Source organism: Asparagus officinalis, chromosome 7, assembly GCF_001876935.1.
Source record: "Asparagus officinalis chromosome 7, Aspof.V1, whole genome shotgun sequence".
NCBI classification, from domain to species: domain Eukaryota; kingdom Viridiplantae; phylum Streptophyta; class Magnoliopsida; order Asparagales; family Asparagaceae; genus Asparagus; species Asparagus officinalis.
In genome coordinates, this window is record NC_033800.1 from 110,742,967 (window position 1) to 110,760,822 (window position 17,856).

A 17,856-nucleotide genomic window follows, 5' to 3' on the forward strand; every position below is an offset into this window, starting at 1 on the left:
CCTTAGGTTCTAACAAAGTTTTCAGACATGAGTTTATCACATTTATGATGTTCGAAATAATAATGAAATATTGATCCAGAAGACATGGATATAACATTGTGCAAAAATAATATACAAGTGAAATAATGATGTGACCACAACCTCCAATTATTGTTGTTGATAATTATGCTCTGTCCAAATGAACATATAACCCGTTCATGTTTACGACATGGTTGTTGATAATCATTTCAGTATACCATAAAAGTTACAAGTTGTAAATTCTACTGCTTAGTGGCAGTTTGCACAATTTCATTTGCTTAGCAGCCATTTAGTTATTTGACTACTTTTTTGCAAAGGTTGTGTTTGAGTACCCCATTGATGGATTCTGTATACTCGAAGATATCTATAAAATACGAGTTATGTATCCTTTAGAGAAAGCAAATAAATGAATTCATGTTTCATATAGACATTAACAAACTCATTTTATCAGTTGCCTTACTTGAAATTCACCTGACTAATAGTCATTTTTGTTACTGATCCATTCTTTCCAATAAGCAATTTTGTTTGTCCGGATATTTATATGAACAGAATGCTTTTTATAATTACCGAGTTATTGTGTTCTCAACTATTATAGCCATTCAAATTCAAGACACAACTGAACATTAACAGAAAATTATGTACATCTAAGCACAAGTAATATCCTTACAGATTCATGTTAAAAGATGAACACTAACAGAATTTCATCCACATACACACGCAAATTTCACTTTATTACTGTAATATGGGTGGTGACGGGGTGTACCCTTATCCTGAATTATGCATTTACCCATATGTAATGCAATATAGAACATTACCATACTTAACATGTTAAGAGATGAACATTAACAGAATTTCATGCACATATACATGGAACTTTAACTTTATTACTGTCACATCGGTGGTATACCTTTATACTGAAATATGTATTTGTGTGTGTATCATATTGTACTCGTATCACATGGGCATATGTAGTGCAATGTAGAAATTTACCATAGTTATTAAAAAATCTTTTAAAAAACATGGAAATCATAAGTGAAAGTAAATAAACCTTGAAAGTGGTTCTAATTGTTCAGATGATGTATGCAGGTCCATTTTTATTCGATTATGCCAACCATTAAAACTTCCAGCAACTTCCACAATTTCACCAATTCCCCAGTATTCAGTCAGAACCTGTAATGAAAAAGTTAGCTCATCATCTCTTTTAAATACATATAAAGAAAACAGAGTACCTCCATAAGATACTAAAATAAAGATACCACCTTCATGGAAGAAAAAATAATTATAATAAAGACAAGCTGGCAACAAGTGAGAGAAGTACCTCCTTAAGTCCAGAAAGGCTTTCCTCTGCTGCATGAAGTTCCATGTCCTTTTCTGTTGCCATTCTGTGTGCATTGAATATCCCTTTGTTTGCCTTACCTTGCAAAGTGTACAAAGCTTGCTGAAGACAAAGAAATTGGAGCATCAGTCAGATCTTTAATCAGAACTATTTTCATTTGTGAAAGAATAATCATATTAATTCAAACAATAGTTATCTCAGGTGAATACAACAGCTTTAGTAGTACATGGTCAAAGAACCATCTGAGTACCCAAAGGAACAAATATTTCACCGACCGTCCTACGCTAAAACAATACATCATAAACTTCTATCAGGTTGCACATTTCTTTATATTTTCACTAATTCCATGTACATATTTAAACTACTAAGCTTCCATTTTCTTTAAATCTTTTCAATAAAAAATCCGTCCCACTATGTATATTTATCTTAAATTAGAAGTTAAATTTATCAAAAATAGTCCCCATGTAAATATATTTACATCTAAAAATAGTCTAACTTTATCAAAAATAGTCTGATGAGAGAGAGAGCGGCGGGAAAAATATATTTTTTGCCGACGCTAACTAAAAGCGTCGGGAAAAACATAATTTTTGGCGACGTATTTAACCATGTGTCGAGAATAAGCGTCGGGAAAAGTGCAATTTGTTCATATATATATTTCATTTATTGTCAATTTGTTCATATATATATTTCTTTTATTGTCTTACTTACATGCTTTTGTGAAAACGGCGAAGGAATTGTGAAAAACGTGAAGAATAACTCAAAACAGGCTCCACCACACCCTGGTGTGGTGTCTGCCATGGGTGTGGTAGAGTCTGTCCTGCACCACACCCTCTGCCACACCCACGGTGCAGGGTGTGGCAGAATCTGTCCTGCACCACTCCTGCACCACACCCTCTGCCACACCCATGGTGCAGGGTGTGGCAGACTCGTTTTTAGAATCCTTATTTGTTGAGGAATCCTCCTTTGTTTGGGATTGTGTTTTATTATAAATAGGACCACGTTTTTTAGGGTTTCTTAAGGAGAGAAAAGAAGAGATTTAGCATTGTTTTGAGCACTTTGAGAGGGAGATATTGTGAGGGAGTTGAGAGCTTTGGTTAGGGTTATATTTGAGTGATTTTGTGAGTTGTAACCCGTTGTATTTCTCCTCCATATAGTGAAATCTCCCCATCCTCTCCCCGTGGACGTAGGCAATTGCCGAACCACGTATATCCTTGTGTTTGGTTTGATTTGTCGTAATTGGCTTGGTTTGTGCAAGTGTTTGGCTTTCTTCTACTCGTGATCACAAGTTCGTTGTGAGTTCGTGCAAGGCTTCCGCAAAGGCGCGCGACAAGTGGTATCAGAGCCCAGATTCAGATCTAGGGTTTTGGATTAGGTGGAGGAAGATTTAGTTTGAAGCTTGGTTCTTGGAGTTCTAGGTTTTGGTGGAGTTAGGGTTTGAAGTTGCCGTTGGAGATCTCGCTTTCCTCGTGTGGTTAGGAGTTCTATTTGGAATCCAATCTAGGGTTCAGTTGGGTAATTTCTTATTCTTCTTAAAGTTTGGATCTTTCTCTACAATTTGGAAGTTGTGATTATGGGTGAAGTAATTGGTGAAAGCAGCAAGATGACAGGCACAGTTCAAGTGGGTTTTCAGAACACTAAGATTAGTGTTGTGAAATATGACGGCAAGATCAATTTTGGTTTGTGGATGAGCGACGTACAGGATGCGCTCAATGCTCAAAATCTGGAGGAGACCATCATGGTCGATGTGAGGCCACCTAAATATGAAGAGGCGATATGGGAAAAGATGAATCGAAATGCTTGCGGGGTGATCAGGTCCTGTTTGGAACAGGAGCTGAAATACGATGTGATTGGGGTGACGTCTGCGATGAAGATGTGGGAAATTCTCAACAATAAGTACCTTACGAAGAGTGTTGAGAACCGGTTGCACTTGCTGCGAAGGTTATTCAGATTCCAGATGTCCAGAGGTACCTCGCTTGCGGCTCATGTGAACAACTACACTAAGTTGTTGTCGGACTTGGCGAACGTGGATGAGAAGATCACAGATGAGTACAAGGCTATTATTCTTTTGGGCTCCTTACCGGATGAGGAGTATGATACCTTCGTGCTTACGTTGCTGAACGGGAGATCTTCTATCACTTATAGTGAAGTGACTAACGCATTGACGAACTATGATTTGAGGAGGAAGGATAAGGAGACTTCCCGCGCTAGTACTTCAGGAGAGGCCTTGTCGGCGAGAGGTAGAAGCTCATATCAGAAAGGTGGAAATAGAGGGAGGTCAAAGTCAAGAGGTCGTCACCAGCTTAGAAAGAACCAATGTGCATTCTGCAAGGAGCAGGGACATTGGAAGAGAGATTGCCCGAAAGTCAAAGAAAAGGAGAATAGCAAGAATAAGGGCCCGAAGGCCAATGAGGTGAATGTTGCGAAAGGCGATGATTCCGATGATTCGAGCTTTTCTCTTTTGATTACTCCGGAGGTGAACCATTTGGATGCATCGGAGTGGATGCTTGATTCTGGCGCTACTTATCATGTGACTCCTAGGCGAGATTGGTTCTCATCATTTGAGAGACTCGATGGGGGTGTTGTGGTCATGGGAAATGATCAATCCTGTGGCGTTCGTGGGATAGGTACTGTGAGGATTCGGATGCACGATGGAGTAGTCCGTGAGCTGAAGGAGGTGAGATTCGTTCCTCAACTTAAGAAGAATCTTATCTCAGTGGGGGCTTTGGAGGCGAAGGGATTCAGGGTGACCTTTGAGGATGCTGTAGCAAAGGTTACTAAGGGATCTTTGGTGGTGATGAAGGGAGTCCGAAATCATAATTTATATTATCTGAAGGGGAGCACCGAGATTGGCCAGGTTGCTTCGGCGATTTCAGAGGCGGACATGAGCAGACTTTGGCACTACAGGCTAGGGCATACAGGTGAAAAGTCACTGCAGGCATTGTGCAAGCAGGGGCTTTTGAAGGGAGCCAAGAGTGGTAAAGTAGAATTCTGTGAGCACTGTGTACTTGGCAAGAAGACGAAGGTGAAGTTCGGGACGGCCATTCATAGGACGAGGGGCATCTTGGACTACGTGCACACAGATGTTTGGGGTCCCACTAAGACGGCATCACTTGGTGGTCGACATTGGTTCGTCACGTTCGTTGATGACTATTCTAGGCGATGTTGGGTGTACACCATGAAGCATAAGAGTGAAGTCCTAGATTTGTTTGTGGAGTGGAAGAAGAGATTGGAACTGCAGACTGGGAGAAAGATCAAGACGTTGCGATCCGACAACGGCGGCGAGTATACCTCAGACCCCTTTCTGCAGCTATGTCGAGACGAGGGCATAGAGAGGCACTTCACAGTTAGTCATACACCGCAGCAGAATGGGGTGGCAGAGAGATTGAATCGGTCTTTGCTGGAGAAGATTCGATGTTTATTGGCGCATAGTGGTTTGGAGAAGATCTTTTGGGCTGAGGCACTTTCTTATGCGAGCCACCTCATTAACAGGCTGCCTTCATCTGCGATTGAGGGGAAGACCCCTATGGAGATGTGGTCGGGAGAGACAGCACATGACTATGACCAGCTTAAGGTATTTGGTTGCCCTGCATATTATCATGTTAGAACTGATAAGTTGGAACCTCGAGCTAGGAAGGCCATATTTGTAGGATTCAAGCGTGGTGTCAAGGGATACAAGCTTTGGGATCCAGTTGATAAGAAGATTGTGCTGAGTAGGGACGTCACATTCGATGAGGCTTCTATCTTGAAGCTTCCCAGCTCTCATCAGGTGGAGAGCAACCCGACAGAGGAGATTTCGCAGGTGGTGGAGATTGATGCAGCTCCACAGAGTCCAGATAGTGCAGTATCCATGAGAGTGCCGACTGAGGTGACGCCAGGCGAGCACGACGGTGATGCGGAGGATACGGGTACTCATGAGCAGGATCAGGGACCGACGGCTCAGGTTCAGGATTCTATTGCGGCACGGAGACAGAGGAGAGACATACGGGTGCCAGCACGGTATGCCGACACAGTTGCATATGCACTTCCGGTGGAGAGTATCGATGAGATGGTGCCTACTACATTCAGAGAGGCCGAGCAGAGTTCGGAGGCTGATTCGTGGCAGGTGGCTATGCAGGAGGAGATGGAGTCTCTTCACAAGAACGATACATGGGAGCTTGTAGAGCTTCCAAAGGGGCGGAAGGCGATTGGGTGCAAGTGGGTGTACACGAAGAAGGAGGGCATTGAGGGCACTCCAGTGAGGTTCAAGGCTAGGTTGGTTGCGAAGGGCTATGCACAGGAGGAAGGTATTGATTACAATGAGGTTTTCTCTCCGGTGGTGAAGCATTCGTCGATTCGGATTTTGCTAGCTTTGGTGGCACAGTATGGATTGGAGTTAGATCAGTTGGATGTGAAGACAGCATTTCTTCATGGTGATCTTGATGAAGAAATATATATGACTCAGCCATTGGGATTCCGAGCTGCAGGGAAAGATAAGTTGGTTTGCAGGCTAAAGAAATCGCTATACGGTTTGAAGCAGTCTCCTCGACAGTGGTATAGGCGATTTGATGGTTTTATGCTTGGTCATTCGTACACTCGGAGCCAGTTTGATCCTTGCGTGTATTTTCGCAAGTTGAGAGGAGGTGCGTACATTTATTTGTTGCTTTATGTCGATGACATGTTGGTTGCTTCTAGTTCCAGGTCAGCTATAGATGAGTTGAAAGTTCAGCTTTCGAATGAGTTTGAGATGAAGGACTTGGGCGAGGCGAAGCGCATTTTAGGGATGGAGATCGGCAGAGATAAGAAGAAGGGCAGGATTTGTTTGACACAGGTGGCTTATTTGAAGAAGGTTCTACAGCGATTCCATGTTAGCATGGATACGAAGCCAGTTTGTGTACCGTTGGGAGCCCATTTGAAGCTTTCAGCTGGCCTTTCACCGAAGTCAGTTGAAGACCGTGAGTTGATGACGAAGACTCCATATGCGAGCGCAGTTGGGAGCTTGATGTACGCGATGGTATGTACGAGGCCGGATTTGTCACAGGCAGTGAGCATGGTGTCGAGATACATGCACGATCCAGGAGTGGGTCATTGGGACGCCGTGAGATGGATTTTGAGGTACATTAGAGGTACGCTCAATGTTGGTTTGGTTTATGAGCGGGACACTACAGGTGGGCAGCTATGCATTGGCTATGTTGATTCGGATTATGCCGGGGATTTGGATAAGCGCCGGTCTACTACGGGGTATGTGTTCACTTTGACCCGTGCGCCGGTGTGTTGGAGATGCACCTTACAGTCTACGGTGGCTTTGTCTACGACGGAGGCAGAGTATATGGCGGTTACGGAGGCTGTGAAGGAGGCTATTTGGCTTCGAGGACTTTTGGAAGAACTTGGTATATCGCAGCGATCCGTCACTATTCATTGCGATAGCATGAGTGCTATATATTTGGCGAAGAATCAGGTTTTTCATGCGAGGACGAAGCACATTGACGTTCGTTATCACTTCGTTCGGGATGTTCTTGAAGATGGCGATGTGGAAATTGTGAAAGTCCACACGAAGGATAATCCGGCAGATATGCTCACTAAGGTGGTTCCGAGCAACAAGTTTGATCATTGTCGAAACTTGTTGCACATTCGTAATTGTTGAGGCCGTTGGCGGCCATTTGGATGAACTACGGGCGGCTTGATCCCTTGGGAGAGGGGGTACGTAGGCAACCGCATTGGTGCAGCCGAGTTTAGAGAGACGACACATTGGTGCTCATGTTGGTGTCGGCTCAGTGTTGGGAACACTTCGCCGAGGTGGCAGGTGGGTAGTTATGCATTGGTTATGTTGATTCGTATTATGCCGGGGATTTGGATAAGCGCCGGTCTACTACGGGGTATGTGTTCACTTTGACCCGTGCGCCGGTGTGTTGGAGATGCACCTTACAGTCGACGGTGGCTTTGTCTACGACGGAGGCAGAGTATATGGCAGTTACGGAGGCTGTGAAGGAGGCTATTTGGCTTCGAGGACTTTTGGAAGAACTTGGTATATCGCAGCGATCCGTCACTATTCATTGCGATAGCATGAGTGCTATATATTTGGCGAAGAATCAGGTTTTTCATGCGAGGACGAAGCACATTGACGTTCGTTATCACTTCGTTCGGGATGTTCTTGAAGATGGCGATGTGGAAATTGTGAAAGTCCACACGAAGGATAATCCGGCAGATATGCTCACTAAGGTGGTTCCGAGCAACAAGTTTGATCATTGTCGAAACTTGTTGCACATTCGTAATTGTTGAGGCCGTTGGCGGCCATTTGGATGAACTACGGGCGGCTTGATCCCTTGGGAGAGGGGGTACGTAGGCAACCACATTGGTGTAGCCGAGTTTGGAGAGACGACACATTGGTGCTCATGTTTGTGTCGGCTCATTGTTGGGAACACTTTGCCGAGGTGGAGAATTGTGAAAACGGCGAAGGAATTGTGAAAAACGTGAAGAATAACTCAAAACAGGCTCCACCACACCCTGGTGTGGTGTCTGCCATGGGTGTGGTAGAGTCTGTCCTGCACCACACCCTCTGCCACACCCACGGTGCAGGGTGTGGCAGAATCTGTCCTGCACCACTCCTGCACCACACCCTCTGCCACACCCATGGTGCAGGGTGTGGCAGACTCGTTTTTAGAATCCTTATTTGTTGAGGAATCCTCCTTTGTTTGGGATTGTGTTTTATTATAAATAGGACCACGTTTTTTAGGGTTTCTTAAGGAGAGAAAAGAAGAGATTTAGCATTGTTTTGAGCACTTTGAGAGGGAGATATTGTGAGGGAGTTGAGAGCTTTGGTTAGGGTTATATTTGAGTGATTTTGTGAGTTGTAACCCGTTGTATTTCTCCTCCATATAGTGAAATCTCCCCATCCTCTCCCCGTGGACGTAGGCAATTGCCGAACCACGTATATCCTTGTGTTTGGTTTGATTTGTCGTAATTGGCTTGGTTTGTGCAAGTGTTTGGCTTTCTTCTACTCGTGATCACAAGTTCGTTGTGAGTTCGTGCAAGGCTTCCGTAAAGGCGCGCGACAGCTTTGTGGTGTCGTTTTGGTTTTATATCTATGTACAGAATGATCTAGATGCATGAATGTGGCCGAATGGTTGCATGACCGGCTAAGTCATGTTCCAAGTTATTACATTTTGAAACCGGGGCGTGACAAGATTTTTATTGGTATCAGGCTACATATCTTTGCTGCCCTACATGAAGAAATTACATTCAAACAAGTAAGCAGCTAGATCCTCTCTGGCCACTTTAACTAGTGGAGGGGGGAAATCATGAGTAAATGTAAGCTCTACAAAGAGAGAAGCATTTGTTTACACTCTCAGGTACAGTTTGGTAAAGGGTTAAGAGAGGGGTTAAGGAGACTTAACCCCTTCTTAACCTGCCAAACACAACAAATCTATATAAGGGTTAAAGTGAGTTAACCCTCCATAATTTGCCAAACATAAAAAATATAGAATGGTTTAAGTTAACCCCTCTAGAGGGGTTAAAATAAGTTAACCTCTCAAAATGAGGGGTTTACTAATACTCCTATTTAGATGGAATAAGAGTTAACCCTTCTAATTATAAAGAAAATAGTCGAAATCATTGTTATTCCCAAACACTAAAACTGATCATAAGGGCTAAAATAAAACTTATTTAACGGGTTAATAATTTAGTCCTTCGGATTATCAAATGGGCTAAGTACATTAATCCTTCTCTTTAACCCCTCTTCATTAACCCTTTGCCAAACGGGGCCTTAGGGTAGGACTCGTCATCGAAAGAAATAGCCGAATTTTTAGCGGTTTAAGCTTGCCGATAGTTGTGTACTTAGTCCAAACAAAGTTGTATTCATTTCAACACCCGAGCACCTAAAATATTCTTGAATCTGCAAAGAATTATTTTACCATCATGGTTTTTTTTTAATGGAAAAACAAGGGGTATACCCTGTCATTAAAATAAATCAAAAGTACATATACAAAAAGGATACGAACTGTACCCATTAATTGGAAAATAGAAACAATAATTTCTCAAAACTAGTGATATATGACTTTCTTCTTTCAAACATCCATGAAGGTGAAGAGAGGGTCTTGCCGTCATTCACCGTTGACATAGATATAAGAAAGAACCAAAGCCAGCCATATATATAGTGAAGAGAAACTAAAGTTTCTATATAACAATAAACAAAATGACTATGGACTACTTAAATTATTTTTACAAAAAACACAAAATATGGACAGCACCACGAGACAATCATATGCTTCTGCTGATCGGCTCTTCTTCCAGCTTAGCTTTGATCTTCTGTGCAACAGATCCACTGCCGAAACCTGACCAGTCATATAAATCAGATATTGCAAAGTTGATAACAGTCTTGTTAATAACAAATAAATAATAAAAACATTATTTAGCTAATTTTCTTTCCAGTTGAATTCGTACAATTGTTGTTTCCGTCCTCATAAACAAATCATTCAAAAAGATAGTCAATAACTCCACAAGGTATAAATTTGCACAAGGAAATCATGCTCTCTCTAAAAGTATGAGTTTAGAAAAAGCTTTCAATAATGAATATTACCTTTAATCTTTTCAGATATTATATTGTTATCCTATTTTGATTAATATATTTAATAAGTCATCAATCCACAAATTAATTATCTATCTAATTAGCCTTGACCCTCAAGCAACACAAATTAAGTTTTTTAGATCTGACCTTCACGATAATTTAGGATGCCCTTATTCAAAACTAGGTAGTAGGATAAACCAGTAATTAAAGAGATCGTCTTTGAATTACTTCTGAATATAAAGCATCGTAGACAAGTGATCGGCACCTCTCCATCTTTGATGGCTAAATTACATAAAAACCCCTCTTGACATTCTTTTTGTGTGTAACTCCTATCCATAATAATAAACCTCAATTACAATCTTCTCAAACAAATTACCTCAATCATGTGCTGTGACCCTACTCCCTATTATAACTGGTTATCCAAAAGTAATTTTTTTAAACATTCTGGATAGGGAATTATACTTTTTATAATTATAATTATTACTAGAACATACGTTCATATAGGTTATAATTACTATAAATTATAGTTATTACTTTTGTTATGAAATTATATAACTATATAGAGTTATATAATTATGTATCATATTATTTATGAGTCTAAATTAAAGCAACTCAGGGTCACTATGTCTGAGAAGATAACTACTGCCAAAGAGTTCCTTGAGGACATTGAGAAAATATTTGCTAAGAATGAAAAGGCTGAAACTAGTACACTTTTGGCAAATCTAATCTCAATGAGATACAAAGGGAAAGGGAATATAGGGAGTACATCGTGGAGACGTCTCACACTACTTCATAACTAAAAGCACTTATGCTTGAACTCTATGAGGACTTGCTTGTGCATTTGGTTCTTATATATCTTCCCACATAATTTAGTCAATTTAAAGTGAGGTACAATTGCTAAAAAGAGAGACTTAGTCTCTTGATGAGCTCATCTCACATTGTGTGCAAGAAGAGGAAAGGTTAAAGTAAGAAAAGACAAAAAAGTGCTCATTTAGCTAGTACTTCCAAGGCAAAGGTTAGAAAAGAATGAAAACTAAGGAAGCTACAGAAGATCAACCACAAAAGAAACAACACAAGGTAAATAATAGAGATGGTTGTTTCTTATGTGGGGCTACGGGACATAAGAAGAAAAATTGTACCAACTATCACGCATAACGTGCAAAGAAATGTACAATTTTTAATTTTATTTTTTCTAAGGTTAATTTATCTTCGGAACCTAGACACACATGGTGGTTAGATTCTACTATCACAAGTAACATCAGAGTGTCTATGCAAAGGGTTTCCTGAATTGCCAAAAGCCTAATGATGGTGAAAGATACATCTATGTGGGCGGTGGCAAGAAGGTTGAAGTTGAGGCAATTGGAACTTTAAATTAAAGTATGGTTGTTATTTGGATTTGAAAGAGAATTATGTAGTACTGTTATTTAGACGAAATTTGATTTCTATTCCCGTATTGGACAAATTTAGTTATTTTTATTCTTTTAGAAATGGTAAGTTTAGTCTTTTTTAGAATTTAAATTTGGTTGGTACCGGTTCTTTATCTTATGCTGATAACATTTATTTCCTTAATACGGTTGCTTCATATCGTGAAATCTTACAATTAAGCACTCAATGTGTAAAGAGAAAATTAATCAATAAGAATTCCACTTTATTATGGCACAAGAGATTAGGTCACATCTCCAAAAGGAGAATTAAGAGACTTGTGTCAGACGGGATTCTAGATCCCTTTGATTTTACAAATTTTAAAATTTATATTAATTGTATAAAAGGGAAATAAATAAACATAAGGAGATTTGGTGCCAACAATGTTACAGACATCTTAGAACTAACACATACAGATATTCGTAGGCTATTCCCTATAGTTTTTTAGAATGATCAACACTATTTTATCAGGTTCATAGACTATTTTTCGTGTTATAGCTACCTTTATCTCATTCATGAAAAGTCTTAATTACTAGACATGTTCAAAGGTTACAAAGCTGAAGTTGAGAATCATCTCAACAAAAGTATCAAAAGCGTCAGATCTGACCATGGTGAGTATTACGGCAGATATGATAGTTCAATTGAACAACGATCAGGACCATTTGCAAAATTTCTAGAGGAGTGCGGTTGTGACGTCCCAGGGTTCACACGAGGTTACAGTCCAATGTGAAACCCGGATTGTCAAACCTGCCAAGTACCAACATCATGCTACGACATGTTTCACCATTACAGTTACTATCTCTCTAGTATAGTCAACAAATAGGTGAAGGTACAAAACAGGTAAATAATGGAAATATTACAAGAATAGAATATGCACAGAAGAAGTGTGAGAATGATCAATACATGAACCCAACTTAGTATAAGAATATCTCTGATCTATAATAAATGTACCAAGTCTCATAATCAAGAGTCAAAAGAAAATCTCTCTAAGGTACACTGCCTCTACAAAATAATATATATATATATATATATAGATGGAATCTAAGATGAAATCTCATCAACATGTGACTCTCCGTGCTCTGAACTTGCCGCCTGAAAAGAGGGGAAACGACGAGCGTCAAAGCGCTAGCGAGATCATCTTTACCGCCCCCAAGGGGAAGGGGTAGTAGTATATAAGAAAATACTGGTTAGTACATATAAGTATAAAGTCATCAACACTACACTAAAAAGAAATTGGTATTTAGAGATTCATAACACGAGAATGGATACGTCGAGCAAAATAATCCAAACAATGAAACCCTTATGTATATACCTCGTATCCCAAATTATGAATCGCTAAATATCAATCTCAACTAAGAATAAAAATGTAAGTGAAATTAGTAACTAGAAATCCACAACTCGAGATTGGTACGTCGAGCGAAATAATCTAAATAAGGAAACCCTCATGTATATACTATATATCTAGAACTATGAATCACTAACTACTAACTTCAAACCTATATATGAACAATCATCACAAACAGAAATATTACAGCTTCTACCCTCAATCATAATGAAACAATTTATCACAATCTTAGACTACCCTCAGGTAGCTGGCATCATCATAAGGAAATATTATCAAGCTTAAACATTACCAAATACCATGTCATGTATATCATATATCCAATGTATACCCTACTCATGGGTAAACTACATGGAATCATGCTACAACTGTATATATGTATGCATCTCTTTTTGTAATAGCGATACTCTTGTAAGGTTCTTACTCAATCGCTCTACGGCAATAAGTTTTACCTCCTTATTCTGGCTACATGAAATAATGATACTTTTATAAGGTTTACACAGTAACATGTGGGTTCAACTTCCTTACTCAATTGTTCTACAGCAATAGGTTTTATCTCCCTAGATATGCTTTCAGATGATCGTACAATGGTGAATAGGCACATCAGCCTAACCCGAAAAATACACCGATCACCTTCGAGCATTTGGTATAACTGAGGTCTCATTACGGAAAAAACACTCAAATACGCCTAGTGTGGTACAACTGAGGTCTCATTACGAGATAAACAACCACACTGAGTATCCATAACTGATGAGCAATGCTTTATCCTATGTTAATTCACTTTCACCAACTCAACGTGTGTCAAGTATCTCGATAATGCATGTCAATACATCATAAACTAAGTGTGTGTGCACATATCTCGGTGTACGTGTTAATATCTGGTGTTCACCAACATCCCTGGTGTTAAACAACTCATAAAGTTCGTAATACAACACAACAAGGTCGAGAAAATTCTCCGAAATCAGAAATCATAAGGGAAAACATGCACTGGCATCTATCAGCCTGACGGTCGACCGTAATATAGCGGCGGTCGACCGCATCGTGTTTTAGAGGCTACCCTAGCCTCTGCATGACACGCGGTCGACCACCAATTAGGCGCGATCGACCGGACAAGATTCCAGAAACTGCTCTGTGCAGGTTTGTGTTGTGTCTGTGCATGCGTTTGACTCAAACTTGTTTATTCGTGCTGAAACATGTGTAAAACATTATAAACATCATATTTACATGTCTGGAGATTATCAAACATGTGAAACATGATTAATCACATAACAAATCATATTTAAACCCTTAAACATGCACGAAATATCGATGCGAAGAATAAACCATCAAAACTTAGTTAAACAACGTTGTTAAATACTTTTAGATCTTAAAACATCTCTGTAATTTCGTTCTTAATCTTTTAAACATGAAAAGATCTGGTCTTTATACATATAATACAGAAGATTTGCTTTTTATATCCAAACTAGTTAATTAGGCCCAAGAAATCACATTAAAAACTCATTAAATCATTTAAAATTAGGGGAGAGGGATTAGTAGAGATGAAACTCACCTAAGACTTGATTTAAAATGTGAGAGGGAAAATTCCAATGCAGATCTCCAAGCCACAAACCGAAATCCTGCTTAAAAGCCTTTAATCTTCCTCAATATCAAATTAGGGTTTATAAAAAAGTTTGGTGGCTGCTAGATTTTCAAAAAATATGAAAGAATACTAAAAATCTCATGAACAATGTGTATATATAGCAGAGAAAACGAATATGGGTTGTAAATACCCGAAACTAACTCAGATCAGGAAAAAACAGAAAACAGGTTCCGCGATCGACTGTGGCGGTCGACCGGGCTACGATCGATCGTGACGGCTGACCGGACTGGGAATTTAATTCCTCAATATTTTTTCATTTGTGCATGTTTTCGACTCGTTTTATTCTCATGTATGAACTTGTTTATACTCAAAATAGTTGTTAATGTACTCATACACTATTTAATGATATTTATCTCAATAAATATCCACTTATAATAATTAATCACATATTAATTTAATTTGTCAATCATTAACTCAAAATTTTCAGGGTTTTACATTCACCCCCCCACCCCACCCCACCCCTACAATAATTTTGTCCTCGAAATTCCATGATCGTATCTTAAAGATTAATAACACGAGAAAAGCACTAAGAGGGGATAATCCAGATAAGAAAACCCTCTCATACACATCTCGTGTCATTAATCCCCAGTTATGAAATATAAGCAAACATTTAAACTTAACAATCTAGAATGCGTGTACTCCCACTTAACCCCTAATTAGATGGAACTAGTACGTCGGGCGAAAAATCCAAACAATGAACCACTCATATATATATATACCATATGTTCCGTGTGATTAGGAGCTAGGTGTTAGTGTCTCATTCTAGTGTTAAATATAAATGTGTTATAAAAACATAATGTAATTACTAATGCATAAAAGCATACTTAATATCAACATTTTATCTGTTCAAACAGATGTGAGTAGTCGTGACTTATATCCTTTTTGCACTTTCAATAAACTTCTTCAGCTCCTTGTCAATTCCATTGAATTTTCACTAAAGAAATCACTTTGTTTCTAAGCCTTTTGTTTTCTCTAACAGTAATACAAACCAGTATCTCTACGGTAATCAAATCATCCTGAATCTCAATACCTGATGTATCAATCACACTCTGCTGCCCCTCATCGCGCAAGTACCTCTTGAGCATTAAAACATAAAATATATCGTGTATACTCGACCTCAATACTGGAAAATCAAATCTAAATGATGTAACTCCAACATGCTCAAAATTTCTGAATGGATTAACATATCTTGGGGTACGTTTTCCCCCATATACTGAATCCCACTTTTATTTTTAGAAAATCTCCAACATGAAACTTTAGAGGTTATCACCTCTAATATGTATTATTCTTTTGACGACTATGAGTGGCAAGAATATATTCTCAAATCAATATTACATTCCTCCTTAATGTGCTCTCACAACTTTTGGTCTAAGTAATAACTATTCTTCGGCTCTGCCCACTTATAAGCAGTCTACAAGGTCTCCCGTACAGCGCCTCATACGGTGCAATAGACATTCAATAAATGTTGTTATAAATATTTCCATCAATGGGGTTGTGGTCATCTTGTTTGTCCCTAATAATCCATATCGCATGCTTGCAATATATTCTCCAAAAGTGTAAAGTAAACACCAATCCTTGGTTTGATACAATCATCTTTGGAACTTCATGAAATCTCACTATTTCCTAAATAATTATCTTTGCATCCATTTCCAATGTATAAGTCCTTTTCAAGGATAAGAAATGCACCGGTTTCGTCAACCAATCAACTATCATCCAAATAGATTCTGTTTTTTTCTTTGATCTTGGCATCCCTTCTATGAAATCCATAGAAGTATATGCCCACTTCCACTCTGGAATAGGTAAAGGCTGTAGGGTTCCAGCTGGTCTCTGATGTACTGTCTTCACTTATTGGTAGATAGAACATTTAGCTACATACTTCAAAATCTCTTTACACACGCCGCTTCGTTAACACGTTCTTTCAAGTCTTTGTACATTTTTGATATGTCTAGATGTACTGTATACTTAGTACGATATGCCTCATCCGATAAATCCTTCTTAAGTTGTGGATAACCCGGCATCACCAACCGACCTTCCATTTAGAAACCCTCGTTTGTTTCAATAGTTCATTTTTCTTAAATCTTTATAGAAGTTCCCTTCTTTCAGATTTTTGGTCTAAGAATCTCTTAACTGGGTACTGATCTTTTCATAACTCCAAGATAACTTCACTGATAAAGCTCCTAAAAAAAGTTGTTTCCGCTAATCTCCTGTCTAAAGCTAATCTGGCTGAGAGTGTAAAGTTCTCGATACAATAAATATTATACACTTCAAAACTGTATATTCACATCAACATTTTATACTCAACGCGCCTGCAACAACACTCGTCTTTTCTTAAGGATACTAAATTGCAAACTAGTAATCTTTAATAAACTCGACTCTTTGTCGCTACCTCTAGTTATACTTCTTTTGGGATAAAGGTACTTCCAAATTTTGATAATCCATATATAGTTTCCTTTGTACTCCATATAAATGATGTCTTAATTTCTTCAATGTGAAAACCACTGCTGCTATCTCTAAACAATATATGGGATAATTTTGCTCACGAGTCTTTAATTATCTTAAAATTACAAATCTTTCCTCTCTGGGTCTGCGTCAGAACACCTCTAGGACCCGATACATTCACATACATGTAAACAATCAAAATTTTTATCACTAATCGGAATAACCATCACTGGTGTTGTAATTAATTTAACCTTCAAATGTTTTCTGGCACTCTATGCTTCAAATAAACTGTACACCCTTCTTCATAAGGCGTGTAAGTGATGTCGAAATCTTCAAAAAATCTTGAAGTATCTTTTTATAATGGCCAGTCCAAAACTAAAAAGTTATGAATCTCTGAAATGGTCTACACCTTAGCTGGATTTTTCTGCGATTCCTTCTCGGCTGATAACATGTTCCAAAATTCAGATCTCAGATAACTAGAATTCATACTCGTCAAAAATTAGCGTATAGATGGTGCTCCCGCAACATCTGTAATGCTAACCTCAAATATTGTTCATGTTCGGTCTCCGATCCCGAATAGATAGGAATATCATCGACGAATACTATAATGAATTAGTCCAAATATGGACGAAAAAACCCGATTCATCAATCCCATAAATATCGTGGGTGCAATGGTCAGTCCAAACAGCATATCAAGAAACTCAAAAGACTCATATCAAGTCAGAAAGACAGTCTTGGGGATATCCATCTCCCGAACGCAACAACTGATAACTACAATGAAGATTAATCTTTGAGAAACTGCACCCAACAGCGCTCTACCGATCAACCAAATCATAAATCCTCTATAGCAGATATCTAATTGGATCTAAAGCTTATTTATCTCAACAGGTGTTATACGATAAGGTGCTCAGGATAAACTGCACCCAACAGCGCTCTACCGATCAACCAAATCATAAATCCTCTATAGCAGATATCTAATTGGATCTAAAGCTTATTTATCTCAACAGGTGTTATACGATAAGGTGCTCAGGATCCAAATCATAAATCCTCTATAGCAGATATCTAATTGGATCTAAAGCTTATTTATCTCAACAGGTGTTATACGATAAGGTGCTCAGGAT